We start from the raw sequence: 6,937 nt of genomic DNA on the forward strand, positions 1-6,937 counted from the left end.
GAATAAAATCTTTAAAAAAAAAAATCCCACTTAAGAACTTCTGTAAAAGACAAGCAGTCTCTCAAGTACATGAGTTATATTCTAAAAGTTCTTACAGTCCGTCTAGAACTACTTTCACCTCTAATACAGAAAAGCAGTTGGAATTCTATCCCTTCTATTTTGTTTGTTAAGCTTCTTGGAATTTTTAGATTTAGCTAACATCATAATAGAATTCTCAAAAGTCTAATTTTCAAAGTTTTAATTAAAAAAATTCCAAACTTAAAAAAAAAAATTCCAACCTATATGTCTTAGTTATATTGTTAATTAGAAGTTGGTACCACTGTTCTGGTTTTGAATTATAAATATAATATTTCAGTAAGTTATTTGTATACCTTACCATTTTGAGGAATCAGAGGTCTGAGTTTTGAAAATTGGTACATTTCAACTTAAAAAAAATTAATCAGAGTGTTATTGTGACTACATAAAAAAGACCTACATTTAAGAAAACAAGACCAGAAGGATAGACTATAATGTTACTAGAACAAAAGAGCCCAGCTGAAATAACATATACGGAAGAGCTTTTAGTCAAACATAATGGTTACCAAACCTGTTCTTTAATTAGGATTACTGAAGGGTTTTGACTTTTTATCTTTTTAAAAGATTTTGTTTATTTGAGAGAGAGAGAAAAAAAAGCATGTGCTCAAGCAGGGGCAGGAACAGGGACAAAATCTCAAGCAGATTCCATGGTGAGGGCAGAGCCCAATGCAGGGGTTGATCCCACAACCTCAAGATCATGACCTGACGCAAAATCAGGAGTTGGACACTTAACTGAGCCACCTAGGCCCCCCTGAAGAGTTTTTAAAAACAGTTGCCTGATCTTCATCTCCTATCTATTGAATTAAAATTCTTCTTGGTAGTGCCTGGTAATTTGTCATTTTTTTGGTTTTTTGGGTTTGTTTTTTTTTTTTTAAGAAAGTTTTCAAGGGTCTTCTTATTCATGGTTTTGTGTTTGTGATCTATTAATCTAAAGAATATAGGGGGTTTTTTGTTTGTTTTTGTTTTGAGAGAGAGCATGAGCTGGAGGAGAGGCAGAGGCAAAAGGAGAAGGTGAAGCAGGTTCACTGCTGAGCAGGGAGCCTGATACGGGGCTTGATCCCAGGACCCTGAAATCAGGACCTGAGCTGTAGGTAGACGTTTAACCAACTAAACTCCCTAGGCAGTATCTATTCATTTCTCTAGAATACTCTGATTTGTAGAGTTTCTTTAGTAGAGCCAAAACTCAACATTTTCTTTACTTTTATTGAGAATGGCTGTAAGAAGGCAACATTGGGAGCATTTCTGAGTATTTCACAAAACTGAGGAGACCATGGATGGATGTACACATAGGCTTGATAAGTGGAGTGAGATTATGTGCTCCACACATTTTGAGGGGCCTAACTTGAAAGGTAAAGGTCGATATGAAAGAAGGTCATCAAACTTAGACTTTTGATACTTTTATTTCAACACATACATGTGATTTATGTAGCGCTGAAAGGATCAATTAGTTAGATATAAATATTTATAATGTCACAATTTTTGTAATCCAGCTTTTCCCTTCCATTTTAAAAATCTATTAGGGACTTAAAAACAAAACAAACAAAAAAACACCAAAAAACCTGTTGTGACTGTGGACGTTTCTTAAATTTGAACGATCCTACCTAATACCTTTCATTCAAAAAGTCTCCTGAAAAGAATTTCAAATGAAAATCAGAGATAATGAAAAATCTGCCTCTCTTGAAGAACTGTGAGGCTGAGAGAGAACAAAAACTCTGATGCAAATTGGGAGATTGTCAAGAATAGCAACAGGGACTTGGGTAAGGTTTCTTTCTCCTTAATTTCTGTCACTGATCCAGCAAACCAGCAGCGCAGGTATTCTAGGAGCTCAGGGAGCCATGGGAGTGGATCTACATCTCCTTGCTGCCTACCTGGCTCTCAAAAAGACCTGCATGGCAGCGGTCACTTGTGCAGAGGGAGGGGTCAGGATCACAGGGCCAGGCATGTCCGCCTTTTATATACTGGCCTCAGTGAGGAGGCTGTTGGCATTCAGGGTTTCCCTGGAGTTCTCCTGATGCCACAGTCCAGGACTTTGGAACTCTGCCTTACTTCATAGCCAGGCCTAGAATGGGTCTGCGCAAATCTACCCCAAGGAGGTAACCCATCATGTCATTATGTTGCCCTTGTTCTTGGCTTCTGGGATCTTCAGTACTATTTTTGTGTTTAATCTCAGTGTGCATACTCCATGAAAGCAAAAACTTCGTTTTGTTCATCATTGAATCTCTAGTGCCTTCAACCATGCTCAGCCCAGATAAGTGTTCAATCATTATCTGTTAAATGAATGGATAAATTCAGGAGCTTTTCTCTCTTTCTTTTTGGTAGTTGAATATCATACTATGACTGTGTTTTTATTTTTTAAGTTTTTATTTAAATTCTAGTTAGTTGACAGAGTATATTAATTTCAGGTGTACAATTTAGTGATTCAACACTAACATACAATACCCAGCGCTCATCACTATAAATGCACACCTTATTAACCCTCATCAGGAGATTCTTAATTTTAAAAATTAACTTTTAAGATTCATAAATTTTTTAAATTGTTCCTTTTAAAAAGCCTCCTCACATTTTTATTTTCAGAACACAGCAGCCTATTTATTTTCAGAAAATTAAATTGTACCAAGACATGTACCATAGTTTAGTTACTTTTTACTTTTAATTTTTGCTAGTCAATCAACAGTCTTCCTCTGTTATATAGAACATTACTAGGGAAAAACAAAATATGTAGAAGTCATAGCCTATAATTTACTCATCTCCATATTCCTTGGAGAAACTAAAATTTATAAAATGTTAGAATCTTTTATAAAAATTTCCATACAACTATGTACTTATAGATAAATATGTAAGGAGATAATTTTGTGGTTAAAGTTTGATAGTGATTAAAAATTGCCATAATTACCTAAATTCTAAGAGAATAAAATTTCGATGTGAATGCTATAATACAATGCAAAAACAAAAACAAAAACTTCAGGGTAAGCTTTCTATCCGCAACTTCTATTTCTAATCATTTTCCCTGAGATAACCACAGAAACATGGGAGTATTTCATCCATTATATTTTCTTTGCACTTATATTTCCACATATGTGTGGTTTCTACATCTTGCTCTCCTTCAGCAATTTGCCTTGGAGACCTTTCAAAGTTAGCAAAAGGATTTATCCCATTCTAAGAAGGTTAAATTATTTGGCACTAACCATTTGTTTGACTTAACCTAGTTCCACATTTTGTAGGTAGGACTGTATGTGCCATGTTTTATTTTCTAAGCTAAGTTATTTTTTGTTATTTTACCATATTTCACCTTATTGGCAAGGTACCGAATGACCTCATTTTGAGAATAATTAGCTCTTGAGATACTGGTTGCTATGAAGTTTGCTTTATCTGTAGTATATGTCTCTAATAAAACAGCAAGTGACATTTTCAAATTGTCAATTGTTAAGTTTCAAAATGAATAATGGGTCCTGTTTTTCTAATTCTATGGCAGAGTCAGCCTTTCGTGACATGGTTCATGTCTTCTGGTACAACTCCACCACTCTGTGTCTTATGCTATTTGAAAATTGAATTTTTCTGGGCAAGGTTAAAAAAGAAAGTAGTCCTTAGATGATTACTGCCCTCTTAATGAAAACAAGAAAGATTGCCAAGAATAATTGTTAGAAAAGGAACATTTCTGGTTGTTGACTCCCATTCTTTCCTCTCACTTTATTTGGATGAGCTGCATCCAATCTAACTATTTTTTTAATTGAAATTAAGCATTTAAAATTCAGTATATGGCTTTATATATATATGCTCTTAGTACACAGGAATTTTTTCCTTTAACAAGTACACTGCTAATAATGTGTCCAGAAAGATCCATCAAAATTTGTAATTTCTTAATGTAACAAAGGTCACAAGGAATAAGAAGCATACTCGAACTCTTAGATGGAATTTTTAATGCCAAAAGTACATAATCTGAGTGCTAATGGCCAAAGAATAAAAATATACCAAACTGTAATGTTCCAAGGAGATGGCTCAAGAAGGTCACCAGTCACAGAAATAAAAAAGAAAGGCATAACTAAATCTCATTTACAAAATGCAAGCATAACATGCCCACTGATCTAGATTTAGATCCAGGCTAGAAAGTATTGTATGTGAAGAATTTATTAAATTTGCACATTAGCCTACTTTTGAGTCATTATGTTTCTTTAGCATAAAAATGTCCTAAGAGTGAGAAAGGGATTCCTGCTTTGCCCCAGAGAGCAATGCAGCGATTAATTCCACCACCTGGAGCAAAAGAGCTCAGAGCAGATCTGCCTTCACAGTAACAATCCCAACTGAGAAAAATAGTTTCTCTAAGTGTTCTTTCATATATTTTTGTTTCTCATAGAAGATTTCTAATCTCCATGTTGTTAAAGCTTACATGCTAGAAGAGTTATCTGTTATATTTAGGATACTTTTAATCCTAACAAATATCCACTGAAGCTTTTTGATTCTCTATGTAATTCACTATTATTTGGTCTACTAAAGTAATTAAAAAAAATTTTATTTGCATTTATTCTGTGCAGAACTTACTCCTGAGCCATAAATTTTTGTTTCTTCAGTTTCTTCTGGGATATCTTTTTCTTCTAAGCAATTATCTGCTCTTTTTTGGTGAGGATCATCTCAATGTGGCAGGGAGAGCTCATGTATGGGTTAATCTGACCATGAGCCCTGTAAGTTCTACGCCGCATCTTGGGAGCTTTGTTCAATGACCAGAGAATTGACATCTAAACCCTTAAGTTTAGCATTACTCTCTGCATTTTTAAGCATGTGCAGTAAAAATTCAGCACTCTTCTTGGGCCACCGAGCCTGTGTCCAGCCCCACTATTTGGCCTGGGCACACCTACCAACACTACCATCATAGTGATGGAATGGCACACACTGCTTCTGCCGAGTGACATCTTTCAGATACTTGGTGGCTCTTCGGATACGCATACCCTTGATGGCCTGCAGTTTCACATGTGTTCTTGAAGTGAACAAGAAGATTTGAACCTCTTGATTTGCATGATTTTGTAGGGCTTCCTGGGTCAAGCAAATAGTGAACCATTTTCAGAGGTTACCCCAGGTCGCTGAGAGGAAGAGCCACTAAAGTAATTTTTAGGGATGTTGTGGGTTCTAAGAATGTATGTGTACCATATATAAGCTTTATATTAAGTACCTTACTTCCTAAGGAAAAATAGAAGTTACTTTGTAAGTCAGAATTGCTTTTCTAGTTACTGAATACTTAGACTAAATTTCTTACATAGCTCATACTTTCATTAACTTTAAATTAGATGGGTTATAATACTGGGCATTTAGGTTTTTTTGTGAACAAAAGATTAGAAATTCTGTTGAGTGTATGTTGAGGGGAAGGGTACTGATAAAAATAAAGTTTCTAAAAATTAATCTAGTTCTATAGGTTTAGTAAATCACCGGAAAACCAGATTTTATCTTCTGTAGTAAAATGAAATTATACTTGCAGAGATCACTGGTAAAGATGAAAGTCAAAAGACTATCTGTTTTCAATCTCTTGACTTCTTTTTTGATTACCCTCACTTTACAATAAGATATGTAACACCTCTGGTGATTGTTTATTATATTAATCATGATGTTTGTCATAGGTGACCAAAAAAAAAAAAAAAAAACCCAACTCAAACTTGATTTAGCAAAAAGAATATATTGGCTCCTAGAACTAGGAAGAATAGGGATGTGTCTGTTCTTAGTTTAAGCTGAATCCATAAACTAATAGAAATCTTGTCATCTCCCCATCTCTCCTATCAGCTTCTTTCTGGGTATCAAGCTTTTTCTCTCTTAGTAGAAAGGGATGCTCTCCATTTGGCAGGGGATATAGGTATTCACAGCTTGAGTCATACACTTAAATTAGTGAATCAGAGGGAATGAGAATTTCTCCTTTCCAATAACTGAAAATCCTGGGAAGGATTCTCTTTGGGATCAGCTTCGGCACAGCATGACTGCCCCGTGTATAGTGATGGAAGTCCGAGGAGAACCATGTGGAGTTGGGGAGGGGGCTGTTAGGCCCCAAAGGATTTAGGGGAGAGAAAAAGGGGAGGGTCTAATTAAACATCTCATTGTTCCTAGTGGCCCTTTGATATTGCTGATTTTTTGCCCCCTACTAGTTTTGCCAACTACTCTGTTGGCTTTTCACCCTCTTCATACCCCTAGCTCTCATTTAGACATTGTCTAACATTCTATTCTTCTAGAACTATATATTCTGTCCCACAAATAACTCCTCTTAACACACATTTTCAACTAGTGTGTCTATGCAGAAGCACTGTGAATTTATATCTTTTTTTAAAATTTTTTATGCCGTTTCTTCTCTTAAAAAAGACTATTTATTTTAGAGACTGAGTGAGCAGAAGTTGGGGGAAAGGGCAGAGAAGGAGAAGCAGACTCCCTGCTGAATAGGGAGCCCTACATGGGGCTTGATCCCAGGACACCGGGATCATGACCTGAGCTGACAGCAGATGCTTAACATTAACGAACTGAGCCACCAGGTGTCCCATGAATTTATTATGTCTTTATGCACCAGTACCATCACTTCCAATTTGTCATATAAGAGCATAGGTGTGAGTTACAGGCTTACCCGTCATCAAAAAGTTTAGCTGCTATAGAAGAAATACGAACATGGAACATGCATGATACAGCTAATTTTTACTGATTTCTTAAATCTTAACAGAAAATTGTTATGAATCACATTTCACTCTTTCCCACACCCAAGACTTAAATATGGAATTGGCATTCTTACTAATAAAGTTAGCTAAGAACTATAATTAATAGGTAAAAAAAAATTTCTTTCTATCCAAAACATTGAATGTATATACTTAACCCAGAAACAACTAGGAAAACCTTCAAGTCTTTT

The 6,937-nt window shown here is 35.5% G+C and overlaps 1 pseudogene; it reads right to left on the bottom strand.

The window, feature by feature from the left end:
* Positions 1-4,607: 4,607 nt before the first annotated feature.
* LOC122904104 lies at positions 4,608-5,125 on the bottom strand (annotated as a pseudogene).
* Between the last annotated feature and the right edge of the window lie 1,812 nt (positions 5,126-6,937).

The sequence above is a fragment of the Neovison vison genome, chromosome 4 (genome assembly GCF_020171115.1).
Source record: "Neovison vison isolate M4711 chromosome 4, ASM_NN_V1, whole genome shotgun sequence".
NCBI classification, from domain to species: domain Eukaryota; kingdom Metazoa; phylum Chordata; class Mammalia; order Carnivora; family Mustelidae; genus Neogale; species Neogale vison.